Here is a 16,557-nt window from a genome sequence, read left to right as displayed (position 1 = left end):
GGGCAAATCATTTCTTTTAATTGAGAAAGAATAAAATGTTTTTGCTCTACACATGTATCTATGTTCTATTTTAGCATCATAATTATTTTTGCAGCTGTCAGAATTTCACACAACCTAACAGGAAAATAAATCTTGAGTCCAGACTGACTCAATACTTTCCAGAGGAGTCCAGTAAATAAAAACTTCACAGTGACTGACTGACCTCATTCAAGTCAGACCTCCCGAGCCCAACTCTAGAGTGAATGGGAAAGAGGTTAATTAGTTGGAAAAAAATTCATGGGTTTTTTTTTTTTTTTTTTTAAGGAAACACCTTGAATCGAGGTGATTAAAACAACACCAAACGGATAAAGGGTAGAACTGAGAGAGGACAAGTTTTGCATAATCGAGTATCTTGATTACGTGGAGGGGGGGAGATGGGAAAGAAATCTTGCTATTCTGGTCTTGAACTACTAAATCCTGAAAAGGCCAAGAGGGAGAGTCACCAAAGTCGTAAGTGAAGCTGGAAGTATGGCTGAGCTGTATGGAGTGCCTGGTCTCTGAAGGGTTTTTATCAGTCATGTGGGTGAGAGGTGAGATTCTCTAGTAATTACATTTATTTTTAGGATTTATAGTTAAGTCAGGAAGCTGAATTCATTCATTTGGCACATATATAGACACTTGTTGGCACTGCACGTGCCCTCAGTGAGCTGCTAACCCAAAGCTGCAATGGGGTGATCAAATAGGGAAACTGGGGTAGATAGAATAATGGCCCCTCCAAAGCTACCTACATCTTACTCCCCAGAACCTACATATATATGTTATGTTGCATGGCAAGGGGGAGATTACGATCTGCAAATGGAACTTAGGTTGCTGATCAGGTGATCTTAAAATAGGCATATTATCCTGGATTATCTGTGTGGGCTCAAGGTAATCATCACGCTTCCTAAAAGATGGAAAAGTGAGGCAGAAGAGCCAATGTCAGAGTGATGCCAAATGAGAAAGACTCAACTTTCCGCTGCTGGCTTTGAAGATGGAAGAGGGCATGAGCCAAAGAATACAAGAGGGGCTTCCCTGGTGGCGCAGTGGTTGAAAGTCCGCCTGCCGATGCAGGGGACACGGGTTCGTCCACATGCCGCGGAGCGGCTGGTCCCGTGAGCCATGGCCGCTGAGCCTGCGCGTCCGGAGCCTGTGCTCCACAATGGGAGAGGCCACAACAGTGAGAGGTCCGCGTACTGCAAAAAAAAAAAAAAAAAAAAAATACAAGTGACCTCTAGAACCCGGAAAAGGCAAAGAAACAGATTCTCCCATAGATCCTCTACAAGGACTACAGTTCTCCTGACACCTTGATTTTAGCCCAGTGAGATCCATGCTGGACTTCTGACCTCCAGAACTGCAAGATAATACATTTGTGTTATTTTGAGCCACTAAGTTTGTAGCAATATATTATGGCAGCCATAGGAAACTAATACAGATACCAAGGCAGTGGGACAGGAAGGCACCCCAAAATCACAGCAATAAGAGGAACAGAAAATGTCCTAGGAAAAGCCAATGTTTCTTCTGAAAAGGAAAGTTCACCAGCAACTCCTATTTGAATTTCTTAAGAAAATTTTCTTCACTCGTAGTCATCAATCCTAAGGTGACCGATTCTAGAGCTGATTGCTTATATACCCTTTCCTTTTTTAAAGGGGCTGTCATTTTCTTGACACTGATTTAAGGGGTAAGATTGTGGGTAGGGAACCACTTAAAGTGGGGAAGGACAATTGTTTCCCTACGTAACCCAGTCACATTGCCTCCAAACTTGCTTATCTTCCTGCTCTTTCCAAACCAGACCTTTCATACCTACAGACTTCATGGGGGTTAGGCCAGAACAAGAGTTGTGCTACACACTACTGTTCCTGTTATCATTTCGTGTCCCACTGAGCGCTCCCTGTTTCGCCACTGTCCAGGACCACCTGCTGGGCAGATCCTCTACAACCCAACAGGAAATCCCCAATGCCCATCTTGGAGGTGAAGTGCGGCCAACACTGATTGTCTGTGGGAATGCCATTTCTTCCCTGCCCTTTCAATATTCTTATGCCACCCCTGCGATCACTGCCAATCTGTAGAAAATTACAGGATAAAGTTTTGTGAAGGACTGAATTTGCATAACTTGTTTTTTGTTGTTTGTTGTTGTGGGGGGAGGGATTCTGACTTTTATAAGCAATTTGTATGCATTTTATTGGAGGGTACTGAGTTAGATTCATCCCACGCACTCACTATCCTGGCATTGCTATGCATGTGCTGTCGGGGCTTAGCATTAAACAATTTTCTTTGTTCAGATTTGGATTGCTGTCTCTGCTTGCAAATTATTTTTCACCAAGAATCCCCTCCCCTCCCTTCTCTTCCCCTCCCGTCCCCTCCCCTCCCTCCCTCTCCTTTCCTCTCCTCCTCTCCCCTCCCCTCCCCTCCCCTCTCCTCCTCTCCCCTCCCCTCTCCTCCCCTCCCCTCCCCTTCCCTCTCTTCCCCTCCCCTCCCCTCCTCCCCTCTCCTCCCCTCTCCTCCTCTCCCCTCCCCTCCCTTCCCCTCCCATCCCCTCTCCTCCTCTCCCCTCCCCTCTCCTCCACTATCCTCCTCTCCCCTCCCCTCCCCTCTCTTCCCCTCCCCTTTCTTCCCCTCCCCTCCCCTCTCCTCCTCTCCCCTCCCCTTCCCTCCCTTCTCTCCTCTCCTCTTCCCCTCCCCTCCCCACCCCTCCCATCCTTTCCCTCCCCCTCCTCTTCTCCCTCTCTCTCTCTCTCTCTCTCTCTCTCTCTCTCTCTCTCTCTCTCTGTCACACACACACACACACACACACACAGATGAGATTAAACACATTTTTCCATTGCAAAGTTCAGGACCCATTAATACCTTTTCCAAGTTCAGGGCTCTTGGAAAGTTCAGGGATAAGTCTTCTTCATTTTGGTTCCTGATCATCACCCAGCCGTTGTGTTCTGCTAAACAAAATAAATTACTAGAGGAGGAGCCCAGGTCTGTGTTTTAATAGAGCCTGATTTCTCCAATTTAGTTCTATTGACATTTTGGGCTGAGTAATTATTTGTTCTGTGGGGGCTGTCCTGAGCATTATAGGATATTTAGCAGCGTTCCCAGCCTCTACCCTCTAGATGCCAGCAGCAACACCTCCCCAAGTAATGGCAATAAAAAATGTGTTCAGATACTGCCAAACATTGCCTGATGGGCAAAAGTCACTCCAGGGTGAGAACCAGTTGGAGTAGAGAGATCAACACACCCAACTTCAAGCAACTTGTTAAGACAGCTTCAAAAATAGTGAACAGGCTCAGCTGTTCACCCAGCTGTGTGGCCCACCTGTGGCCAATTACTTTGACGAGATTATTGAGTTACAGGCTTCGGCATGTAGCCTCAGCTCCAGGCAACTGTATGCGCTCTGTGGGTTGGCGCCACTGGTGGCGTTGGGTTACACACAGTCCACTTCATTCTGCTCTTCAGCTGCTGGAAGGCAGCTCAGTTACTTGCTAACTGACAGTGATGACAGTTCAAACCAACCATATGACCCCAACATGGTTGAATGTGCTACGTAGAAATAACCATAGTCACTTTCTGCGCAAACTGTTATTGTTGGTGGCGCTGGTTGTTAATATTTATAAAAGAAAAAAGTTCCCAAACTCGGGAAATGACATAGATTTCACTGACTTCTTTAACAACTATAGATCTGCCGTTTCACTGGCTGCTGTGTGTCCTGACGGCATGTTCAATAAGACATGTTCAAGTCCAAGTTCATCATCATTCACCTCCCACACAGCAGTTTTTAAATCTTTCCAATTTTTATTAGTTCTTTCTGTTACCTCGACTTGCAATAGCACACACATGAGGTGCCTAATTCAATTATCTTCCTTCAAATCTTCCAACATACAATTACCAAATTACTCTTGCTAAATCAAAGGTTGGATTAAAAATTCTATTGAACAACATGAAATGGCTTCACTAACTATTGATTTCAAATTTTGTAGCTCAGCATTTAGGGTTTTCCAATATTCACCTTCATAGCCTGTATTTTTCCCTCTTTCTTTGTCCTTCCTTCCTTCCCCCTGTTTCTCCAATGTTATCTCCTAACCAAGTATTTCTCAAAATGTGGTCCATGGTTCACCTGAAAAGGAATCAACAAAGGTACGTTTTAAAATGCAGATTTCTGGGCTTCCCTGGTGACGCAGTGGTTGAGAGTCCGCCTGCCAATGCAGGGGACACGGGTTTGTGCCCCAGTCCGGGAAGATCCCACATGCCGCGGAGCGGCAGGGCCCGTGAGCCATGGCCGCTGGGCCTGTGCGTCTGGAGCATGTGCTCCGCAACGGGAGAGGCCACAGCAGTAAGAGGCCCACGTACCAAAAAAAATAAATAAATAAAAAATAAAATGCAGATTTCTAGACCTAGCCCCAGATTTCTAGGGATAGGAACTGATTATCTCAAAAAAGTGAAATATCTTAAGATCCAGCTCAAACGAACATCTCTCTTTAAAATACTTAGTGCTTTTCTTCTGGTACTTATTCTAACTTGGAGGAAGAGGAAGGAGATGAGGGAGGAGGGTAGCTACAATTTTTGTGACAGGGACTGTGCTAGGTACTTTACATTGACTATTTCATTAAATCTTTGCAATATCATTATTCACTTTATAGATGTGGCAACTGCGGCTCAGAAAGGTTTATTTACTTGCCAGTGATTACATTTACAGCATAGGGGAGCTTTTCACTCCAAATTCACAGAGTCAATGCTGACCTGGCTCAGACTTCATTCTGCTCTTTCTACACTTGTCTTATGTCTTTTACTTTAAACTTTTGTGTATAAGGCCTTGATAAAATGGCTCTGTGGAAAGAGCTTTGGACTTAGATTCAAACTGGTATCTGCTTGAATCCTGGCCTTGGCATTTTGGGGTTTCTTCTAGTTGTCCCTAAGGTATGGCCATCTGCCTCTTGTTCAGAGCACAGCCAGACAATGAAGGAGGATGGAGCCAAAAGGTGCTCAGGGCAAGTCCCTGCTGTCTTTTAAGGAAGATACCTGGAAGTTTCCGCATATGACCACGTTTACTTGTAGGAGTCACAAATATGAAAATATAGGCCAGATAGCCAGAGATGTTTTTCAGAGCTCCTCTTAAGACCTTGAAAAGAAACCAGACAGGAAAGATCTCCCCAGTTCCAGTCAGGCTGCATCCATATGTGAGAGTAGAACCATTCCCAAATAGTTTCCAACTAAAATTTTATTTTCACTGATCATGTGTTGCCTGCCTTCCCAGTGATGAAATGCAGTGAGGGCACCATTTCAGTGTCACCAGATGGTGTCATCATGTAGATGGACAGTTGCTGCTTAGGTCCTCTGAAAGGGGACAGGGGAAACATTTCTGCAACAGGTCCTTCAGTGGAGCAAAATCTGAAATTAATTCAAGCATTTGTTCCTTATACCCATTTTGCTTCCAAAACAGATTTGAGTAAGCTTTCAATAAAAGACACAAGTGCAATAGGTCTGTTAGAACCAAGATAAAGGAACAAGTGCCGTAGAATGAAGGGTGATTATATCTATTAATTACAAACATTTTAGATAATAGCTACATTTATGGAAGCGTATCATGCATGTGGTTAAGTGCACTGTTTTAGCACTTGTGTCATTTCATTTAATTCTCACAACTCTATGATGGTAGCTCTTGGTATTATTTGCAGTTTATGGTAAGGAACTGAGTACAAAGAGATTTAGTGACCAGCTCGTAGTCATACATCAGTAATATATACACACAGCATAGCTGAGCCAGGATTTGAACCAGACAGTCTAATCCAGGACATGGGTTAGGCAGAGAAGTCCATCCGACAAGGTTGGAATCCCTGCTCTTCCGCTTACTAGCCAATGACCTCGGCAAGTCACTTCACTTTGTTAAGCTTCAGTCTATTCATCTGTAAAATGGGGATAACAATATTTGCCTGTTGGGTTTGTGGTGAAGACTAAAAGAGACAATGTGTAAAGATGTGTAGTAATGTGACTGGCACAATGTAAGTGTGAGAGACACTGTGCTACATTCTATATTCTTCTCCTTTGAATAACACTCTAACAATGTTCCAATAATCTAATAGTAAGAAAATGTTAGATTACTAGCCGTGGAACTATGAATTTTTTTCTTCTTTCCAATGTCATTTGCAAAGGACATCATCTGTCTCTCACCATTTCGTTCTGGCAACATAGTGCTAGGGTTGTATCCTTGTAGGAATGACAAAACTTTAAAAATTAAGAGGAATATTCCAGAGGTTCAAACTGGACAAAAGAGAGGCAGTGATAGGATGTGAAATAATAACATGGAGCAGACTGAGTGTCTGTCAGTTTTCCTTACTGAGTATGCAAATCCTCAATAAAGCTCATCAAATACAAAAGTAAGATTTCGCTGGTGCAGCCCAGCGCCTCTTCACTGTGTGCTTTTGAAATGGACTCTTCTTTTTGTTAAGCCAATAAATAACAAACTCCCGGAGTGTCCTCAGAACCGTAAGAAAGAGTGACATTGTCCTTCAGGGATGCCAAGAGTGACATTGTCATTCAGGGCTGCCAACACAAAGAAAGGAAGGGGCACAAAAGCCAACCAGCCATTGATTATGTGGAGGGTTGGTCCTGTTACAGAAATCATTGAGCAGATGTCACCACCGGCCTGAAAACACTGGTATGTTATTGTGCTACAGAAAGACACAATGATGTGTAACAAGCCTCTGCTTAATTATTTGAAAAGCCTTAAATCCAAGCATTTGGTGTGTGTGTATGTATGTGTGTGTGCGCGTGTGCATGGACACACGTGCGTGTGGTTAAATTAAATAAAACTCAGTGGGCAAAAAATATACACCTTCCAGATTAAATTCTGTTTCTGCAAACCTGGGTTGTGAGCTGTCCACTTGGTGCTGTTCTGAGAGTTGCTGAACAGGTCAAGGGTCAAACAGGAGCAGATGGGCTCAGGATACAGAGCACCCTTCGCCTTACTTGTTGGGAACTAGATCTTAATTAGACTAGTCCAGGAAGGCCCCAAGCTCCAATTACTAGTTAATCTAATAGAGTGTTTTCTCTTAGGGAAAAAGTAAACATAATGTGCAGTGAAACCCTCGACCTGATGCTTCTACGGAAGGGAAGAGGCAGTGTCACACGGAGCCTCCTTGAGCCTTGCGGGAACTTGCTCAGTTCAGGGTGTTAAATGGATGCTTCACTTCCTGTTCTCCTCTCCTGCGTCTCTCGTCTCCTTTTTTCCCTCTTTCAGACTTTCCTTTCTTCATTTCATCTTTGCCTTCTCTTTTTTCCTTCTCTTCTTTTTCCTTCTTCCTTTTTCTATTCCATTTTTTTCCTTTCTCTCTTTCCTTACTTTTGAAGGATTCCCTAATTTGTATTATGTATCCAGGGGAAGCAACTAAGAAGTTGGGGGCATAACCCAAGTGCTATGATCTGCATGTTTGTGTCCCTCCCCCAAAGTTCATATGTTGAAAACCTAATGCCCAAAGTAATGGGGTTAGGAGGTGGCACCTTTGGGGAAGTGATTAGGTCATGAGAGTAGAGCCCTCATGAGTGGGATTAGTGTTCTTACAAAAGAGGCTCCAGAGAGCTAGGTTACCCCTCTTCCCCCACGTAAGGATATGGCGCATAAGAAGTCTGCAACCCAGAAGAGGGCTCTCACCCAACCATGCTGGCACCCTGATCTTGAACTTCTAGCCTTCAGAAGTATGAGAAATAAATTTATGTCGTTTCTAAGCTACCCAGTTTGTGGTATTGTTTAATAGTAGCCTGAATGGACTAGGACATCAAGCCAACTTGAGATCCAGGCCATTCTAACCATTTACCGGGTTTGCATTAAAAACAGTCTATTCAAGTTAATTCCATTACTTAGGCACATCATGCTGTGTCCCTCCAGGTCAGCATTCATTGTGACAAAATAAAACACGTTGTGGTATGATTTTATTACATCCGGTGACACACATGAATAGCTCAGAGAAAACCAAAGAGCTCTTCTTTCTTTAAAAGCTTCCCAGTTCCTAGAATTAATACCAATTTATTATAGCTGGTGTGCGGGACTCCTCGGTTTTACAGTTCCTGTAATTCAGACCATCTACAGTGTGTTTGTTAGCAGAGGTAGGCTTAACGGTGAGCCAAAGGCAGAAAAATCACGTCAAAAATTATGTTTTAGTAAAAGGCCTAGGTGTAACTTGCCGTGTGGTCTCAATTCACACACACAAAAAAAATGTTATAGAAAGAACATGGTGCTTTCACAAGCTGTAATCACTCTAAAAATCTACCCAGTTCTCCCGGATATCACGGGACTCTACTTCAGGCCTGACATGGTTTTGTTAGTAAGAGGTAGTCCCCTGGGTTGCCTACAGCTGAGTGAGTGATGATTTTTCCCTCCAGCGTGGCAAGCTACTGGAAAGGGCTGCTTAACTACTGTGAGCGTTTGGAGAGGTATTTGGGGAGAAAGCAATGTTTTAAAAGGGTTGAGTAGTCTTCTGAGATTGCAGTCTTTCCTGGCTGCCAAGAAAGCTATACCATTTCATCTGTGAAGGGAGGTCATCTGACCGCCCTGACTACCCCCTGGTTTGACCCAAAAGCTGGACCGGGGCACTGGAAGGCTCCTCACCCCTTGCCCTGTTTTTGCAATGTGCCTTCGCTTGCCTTCCCTGCTCTTTGCTCCCAGAAGCTTCCCAAGGACACAGCCTTGAGTGAATAATGTGGTGGTGATGAGACTATCTGGACTGAACCCAGTTAAGGCTTCTGTATAGATTTTTAAGGTTCTGGCAGGCAGGCGTGGAAATCTACTTGTCTTGCGGCCACAAAAGACAAGACTCTAAAGTTAAGTTCCCTTGCTTCTTAAACCTTCCACCTACCAATCTGGAGTAATCTGCCTCTTTCTTAAATCTCACCCTGCCCTCCACCTACTGGTTGGGGGCTGCGTTTCAGATTACACCCGGGAGGTTCCAGAGGAAGTTTGAGAACTAACGTCACCTTAAAAATATTATTTTGGGGGCTTCCCTGGTGGCGCAGTGGTTGGGAGTCTGCCTGCCGATGCGGGGGGCACAGGTTCGTGCCCCGGTCCGGGAGGATCCCACGTGCCGCGGAGTGGCTGGGCCTGTGGGCCGTGGCCGCTGAGCCTGCGCTCCGCTGCGGGAGAGACCGCAACAGTGAGAGCCCCGCGTACCAAAAAAAAAAAAAAAAAAATTATTTTGATCCCAGACCATACCATGTTTCTGGCTAAATGTTACACTTGACAAGCTTTACCCAAATTACCATACACAGTCACATACTGTTTGCAGCTGATTCCATTTTTAGCAATGTCAAAGGGAAGAAGGAATCTCTGGACGGTGAGTACATTCGATATGCCTAATACTGCTCTCAGAAGGTCAACTCCACGCATGCCCTTCCCACAGACCAGCATTCCCCAGAGCTCTTCAAATAGCTCCCTCCTGCATGAAAACCCTCTAGGCTCTGCCAGGTTTCCCCTCCCAGTGCCTGAGCCCTCTCCTCCTTCAGGTCTAGAAGGAAATACAGATGGTCAGCATTTTGGCTGGCTTTGTTCACCGCGGTGCCCTCTTCCATCCATGATAGAGGGCTGCTAATTTGCCAATCTCAGCACTGGAGCTAGAGAAGGGGAAAGAAGTGTGACAACTGTGGCTGCAATCTGTGTGTGTGTGTCTCTGTGGACCTATGTAAGTTGTGTGTGTTCCCAGCCACAGGCTTTATGGAATTACTTTTGCATAAAGCCACAGGGTAGGATGAATTCTAGGCTTGGGGAAGAAATAGAGCCTGAGCATCAAAGGTCATAGCTTATATTGGAAACCTTTTATATGCTAACTGGAAGCTTCACTTTTTTCTTTTGTTGTTCGCAGTTTTACTATGAAATATTACGTACAAAAGAATATATAATGAATATAAATATGTGAATGAACATAACAGATATATATACATATATAATATGTATGTGTGTCTATATATATGTGTGTCCATATGTATATAATATATAGCAAAAAGAAAAATACACAGCACGTATCTTAATAAATAAAAGAAAAAAAAGAAAAGGTTCTCTATTGACATGGCCCCAGTTGAATTCTTCTCCTTTCTTTCTACTGTTTATAATTCTCTTTCATTTTGTTGGACTTTATTACATATGTAAGTATCGCCAAACAAGAATTATTACATTTATGGTTTCAGAATTTACCTGAGTAGGATATATAATGTGGTTGTCTACAACTTGCTTTTTCCACTCAATCTGAATTTTGAGCTTCATCCATGGTAATCTATGTAGTATGTGTTGTGAGTGCAGTTGAATGCAATATGAATGAATGAATGTTGTTCATTCATTCTAGGCACTGTAGGGAATTTTATGTTATGACTAAATCCCAATATATGACCCATGCTGCTCACTATGGGCATCGTGCTCTTTCTGGTTCATTTTGCTAACAGGAGCAGCACTTCTGGGAACATTCTCCTGCCTGACTCCTGGTATACACATGCAAAAGTTTCTCTAGGGCACAAAATATGTGTAAAAGAACAAGGTCACAGGGTAGGTTCACCATCAATTTTACTGCCTAATGCCAGATTGCTCTGGCTTTGTACAAATGTACATTCCCACCAGCCAAATATGAAAGCTCAGGCTGTCCTACATCCTCGCCAACGTTCGGTGTTGTCAGACTTTAGAATATGTGCCAGTCTGATGTGTATGAACTGGTACATCATTAGAATTTTAATTTGGGCTTCTCTGAATACTAAGGAGCCTGAACACCTTTTCATATGTTTATCGGTCATTCATACTCCTATTTTGAATTCATGTCTTTTTGGCTATTTTTCTTCTGTTTTTTTTTTTTTTTTTTGGTCTTGTTGAAATATAATACTTTAAAAAAAAACCCCTATATTCCAGATACTAACACTTTGTTTTTACATGTGGTAAATGCCCTTTTACTTTCTTTATGAAGCCCTTTGATAAACAGGAGTTCTAAATTTTAACACAGTCAAAATTACCAATATTTTGTTATAGTTACCTTTTTCATCTTCTTTAAGGAATCATGTCTGACATCAAGATCATAAAGATATTCTGTTTTGTCCCTAAATAGAATATCTTCAAGTTTTGTTTTCACACTTGTCTTTAATACATGTAACTGGTTTTTATACTTGGCATGGGAAAGAATCCATTTTCTTTTTTCAAATGGATAACCAAGTGCCTCACCACGTTACTGTTTATTGCATAGTCTATATACCATCTTCCTATCATCTATCAGCTTTCCATATATGTGGGGTTCTATATTATATTCCATGGGTCTGTCTGCTACACTTGCCAAGATCATGTTCTTTACTCTTAAAGCTTTGCAATAAGTCTTGATTTTTGTAGTCTCCTTGTCTTGTTATTCTTCCTGAGGAGTATAGTAACCATTCTTAACCTTTTGTTCTTCTACATAAATTTTAGAATCAACTTGTCAGATTTCACTTAGAACCCTATAGGAATTTATATTAGAATTTTATTGAATTTATAAATCAGTTTGGAGAGAATAGATGTATTTACAATATTCAATATTTAGATCCTTGAACATCCTTCATTTCTCTGTCCCTCCCTTCCTCTCTCTTTTCCTCACTTCCTCCCTTCCTTCCTCCCTTCCCCCCTCCCCTCCCTCCCTCCCCCATCATAGGCAAACATTCTAATTTGTTTTATGTGAATCTTACGGTCTGCATTTTTGTAAGATATGCTTTTGTGTGTATTTTAATTTCTGTAAATGCTATTGTGTAATATCATTTATTTCTCTTTTTTTCTCAGTCCTGTTTTTCAGATACATTTAAGCACTTATATCCCTATTTAGATAGTTCTTGCTAATGGCTGCATAGTATGCCTACACGTGAAGCTACCTTATTTTACCTGTCCACCCCCCCAGTTATGGGCACCCAGATTAACTCCAACTCATCCCGCCCTTCTTACATACACACAAATAATAGTTCCATGAACAACCTGGTATAGGTGTGTGTAGGTAAATTTCTTTGGGGCTAGAAAAATGCTGTGTCATAGAGGATGCATACACTAAACATGACTACGTCTTGACAGATTTCTCTCCAGAATGGCTGCAGTGTGTATTTCCCAGTCCCTGCCTTCCTGCTGCATTATCTAACTCTCTAATCTTATAGGTATAAGGGACTATAACTTTATTTAACATTTATTTTCCTGACTTTGAGAGTCTCTTGACATGCTTTTTTGCCTTTTGGATTTCCTTTTCTGTCATTTTCCTGTGATGTGATGGAATGAACATTTTCCTATTAGGACTGCTGCGTTTTTTCTTACTGATTTAAGAGACATTCTTATATATTCTAGATATTAATCCCTTGTCTGTTTTAGACACTGCAAATAACTGCTTTATATCAATATACCCCCAAACCTCATTCCATGTTTTGGTTTGAGTGTTCCTGGTTTGCAAACTGTATTTTTAGTGTGTGCATAATAAACTTTTACTGATTACTACCTCAGCAATTAATTGGTTTTACTTCTGTCATTTTTGAACTTTTGACAGCTCACCAGATACAGAATTTGAAAATATTTGTTCCCATTACATGGATTGTCTTTTAATTTTGTTGATTGTTTCCTTTGCTGTACAGAAGTTACTAGTCTGATATAGTCCCACTTGTTTATTTTTGCTTTTGTTGACTTTGCATTCGATGTCAAATCCAAAAAATCCTTGACAGGAGCTTACCTCCTATGTTTTCTTTTAGGAGTCTTATGATTTCAGGTCTTAAGTTCAAGCCTTTAATTCATTTTGAGTTGATTTTTGTATATGATGTAAAATAGTGGTCCAATTTCATTCTTTTGCATGTGGCTATCCAGTTTTCCCAACAACATTTATTAAAGAGACTTTCTCTCTCCATTGTATATTCTTGGCTCCCATGTAAAAAACTAATTGACTATATATGTGTGGGTTTATTCTGTTCTATTGGTCTAAGTGTCTGTCTTATATGAACACCATACTGTTTCGATTACTATAGTTTTGTAATATAGTTTGCAATCAGGAAGTGTGAAACCTCTAGCTTTGTTCTTCTTTCTCAAGATTGCTGTAGCTATTTGGAGTCTTTTGAGTTGTGTTTCATACAAATTTCAAGATTATTTGTTCTATTTCTGTGAAAAATGCCATCAGAATTTTGATATGGACTTTATTGAATCTATAGATCACTTTGGGTAGTATGGACATTTTAACAATATTAATTCTTCCAATCCATGAGCATGGAATATCTTTCCACTTATTTGTGTCTTCTGTGGTTACTTTCAGAAGTTCTTTATCTTGACGTAATTCAATCAATCTTTTTTTTTTTTCTTATGGTTTGACTTTTTGAAATATTTCCCAGGATGTCCTTTCCTGTTCCTAAGTATAGTAGACAGAATAATGGCCCCCAAAGACATCTGTACCCTAATCCCTGGAACATATGAATATATAACCTTACATAGAAAAAGAGACTTTATAGGTATGATTAAGTTAAGGATCTTGAGATGGGAAGATTATCCTTGATTATCTGGGAGGGCCCAATATAATCATGAGGGTACTTATAAGGAAGGCAGGAAGCAGGAGAGTGAAAGAAGCAGAGGTCAGAAAGAGACAGAGATTTGAAGATGCTGTGCTCTTGGCTTTTTTGATGGAAGAAGGGAACACAGCCCAAGGAATGTAGGTGGCCTCTAAAAGCTGGGAAAGATAAGAAAAGGGATTCTTCCCTAGAGCATCCAGAAGGAACACAACTTTACAGGAAGCTTATTTTTAAAACTTCTGACAATAAATTTGTATTGTTTAAGCCACTAAGTTTGTGGTAATTTTTTTTTAGCACCAATAGGAAACCAATATACTAAGTTACAAAATTATTTTCCTGTGTTTCTTTTTAAGAATTTTATAATGTAACTCTCACAGTTAGATTTTTTTTCATATGTTAGTTCTATTTTTAATTTTTTGAGCAACCTCTGTACTGTTTTCCACATCCTGGCCAATTCTTATTATTTGTTGTCTTTTGGATGACAGTCTTTCTGTCAGGTGTGGGATGATAATCTCATTGTGGTTTTGATGGCATTTCCCTGATAATAAGTGATGTTGGGCATCTTTTCTTGCGTCTGTTGGTCATCTGTATGTATTTTTAGAAAAATGCCTTTTCAGGTCTCCTGCCCATTTTTAATTTGGTTGTTTGTTTTTTAAAGATTGTGTTGTGAGAGTTCTTGGTCTATTTTGGCTATAAACCGTTTATCAGATATGTTGTTTGCAATATTTTCTTGCCTTCCATAAGCTGCCTTTTCTTTTTGTGGATGGTTTCCTTTGCTTCTCACAGTTAGATTTTTAATTCATTCATTTAGTTCACTTTTGTAAGCAGTGTTATAGAGAGGTCCACATTTATTTTTTTCCTAAAGTAAGTCAGTTTTCCCAACACCATCTACTAAGTTATATATTCTTTCCCCATTAATTTATGGTGCCACTTTGTCATACAGTATATGTAAAGTTTTCTTATATACTGGGCTCTCTGTATAGTTGGTCCATTTTTCTTCTCTCCATTTATTTGGATCTTCCTTAATGTTTTTTAATAAAGTTTTCTAATTTTCTCTATGAATACTTACACATTCTTTCTAAGATTTTTCTTAGGTATTTTATGGTTTTTTAATTGCTATTGTAAATTTTATATTTCAAAATATTTATTGCCAATTTGTTCCTGGTGGCAAAAATGTGACTGATTTTTGTATATTGATCCCATTTCAGTCATTTTGCTAATCACAGTTATTAACAATATTTTTCTGTAGATCCATTCTAGTTTCCTATGCAGAAAATCAATCATTGCGATGTTTTGATATCTTCTTGTTACAGATGGAATTGTTGCCCTCACACCCCCAAATTCTTATGTTGAAGGCCTAACTCCCAATGTGATGGTATTTGAAGATGGGGCCTTTGAGAGGTAAGTAGGTTTAGATTAGGTTATGAGGATGGGGACCTCATGATGGGATTAGTAGCCTTACAAGAAGACATCAGGAGTTTGTTCTTGTGCTTGCCATGTGAGGACACAGCAAGAAGCTGGCCCTTTGCAAGCCAGGAAACAAGGCCACAGCAGGAATCGAATTGGCCAGAACCTTGGTCTGTTGTTTAAGCCACCCAATTTATAATATGTTGTTATAGCAGCCCAAGCAGGCTAATACACTTCCTTTCCTTATATTTATATCTTCTTTTATCTTGCCTTACAGCTAGTTCTCTAGTATGTTGTTGAATCAAAGTAGTAATAGTGGGTATCCTCACTGTATTCCTGAATTTAAATGGAATGATTCTAATTTTTCACCATTATCACAATGCTTGCTATGTATTTTTGGTAGACACGTTAACAAGTTAAGGAAAATGCCTTCAATCCTTTTTTTTTGCTAAGGTTGTTGAATTTTATCAACTGCCTTATCTGCATCTATTAAGATGACTATATGATTTTTCTCCTTTAAATATTAATTGTGAACTTTTTTTTTTTTTTGCGTTACGCGGGCCTCTCACTGTTGTGGCCTCTCCCGTTGCGGAGCACAGGCTCCGGACGCACAGGCTCAGCGGCCATGGCTCATGGGCCCAGCTGCTCCGCGGCATGTGGGATCTTCCCGGACTGGGTCATGAACCCGTGTCCCCTGCATCAGCAGGCGGACCCTCAACCACTGCGCCACCAGGGAAGCCCTAATTGCGAACATTTTATCAGTAGATTCATAATGTTCTAACGTTTTATTTCTTGGATAAATATATATTTTATACATATTCCTACATATAATATTTTGATGGACTTTGTTTTCTAAGTTCTGGTTTAGGTAGGACACTGAATCTATGTTTATTAGATTAACCTGCAATTTTAGTTTCTCATATTCTTCTTGCTGGTTCTGCCACCAGAGTTATACTTATCTTGCAACATGAGTTGGAGGTGCATTACCTCTTTCTCTATTCTCTAGATTGAATAAGATGAGTGTTATCTGCTCCCTAAAACTTTGGTATAACTCATTTATAAAATTATCTGGACCTGTATGAGAAGGTTTGAAACTACTAATTCAATTTCTTTAAGGGTTGTAGGAATAGTCTAACTTTCTGTTTCTTCCCAAGCTTGGTAATTTATAATTTTTTTCTAGAAAATGTATCTATTTTGTCTAAGTTTTCAAATTTATAGGCATTAAGTATTAACAATATTGTCTTATTAAATTTTAACCTATGCTGTATCTGCAGTTATATTCCTGTTTCATTTCTAGCATTTTTGCTCTATTTCTTTCTTGTTCAATTTCTGCCTAGGTTTGGTTATTCTATTAATCTTTTTCCAAGAACAGTCTTTTGGATTTGTTGATTCTCTGTATTAGATCTTCATTTTCTATTTCATCTATCATCCTCAGTATGTTATTAGAGATTTTATGATGAATTTTAAAATGCCTAACATTTTTTGAGCAGTTGACATTGGCCAGGTACCATATCAAAATACTCACATACATATCTTAAACATTTTCATATTTTGTCCTCAGGATAACTTTAGGAGGAAGATACTGTCATATGTCTTACATATTAGGAAACTCTGTTAAAGTTATAGAGCCACTAAGTCACAAAA

The 16,557-nt window shown here is 40.4% G+C and overlaps 1 long non-coding RNA gene across 1 annotated transcript in view; it reads left to right on the top strand.

Annotated features, from left to right (window-relative positions):
- The window catches only part of LOC137230749 (uncharacterized), a 139,064-nt gene that overhangs the window by 109,044 nt on the left and 13,463 nt on the right, over positions 1–16,557 (top strand). Inside the window, exon 4 of the long non-coding RNA XR_010946248.1 lies at positions 14,820–14,907. This is a non-coding gene — a long non-coding RNA (uncharacterized lncRNA). The remainder of the gene's footprint in view (positions 1–14,819; positions 14,908–16,557) is intronic.

Source organism: Pseudorca crassidens, chromosome 1, assembly GCF_039906515.1.
Source record: "Pseudorca crassidens isolate mPseCra1 chromosome 1, mPseCra1.hap1, whole genome shotgun sequence".
Lineage (NCBI taxonomy): Eukaryota > Metazoa > Chordata > Mammalia > Artiodactyla > Delphinidae > Pseudorca > Pseudorca crassidens.
Note: the sequence above shows the minus strand (reverse complement) of the source record. Positions and strands in the feature narration are given on the sequence as shown.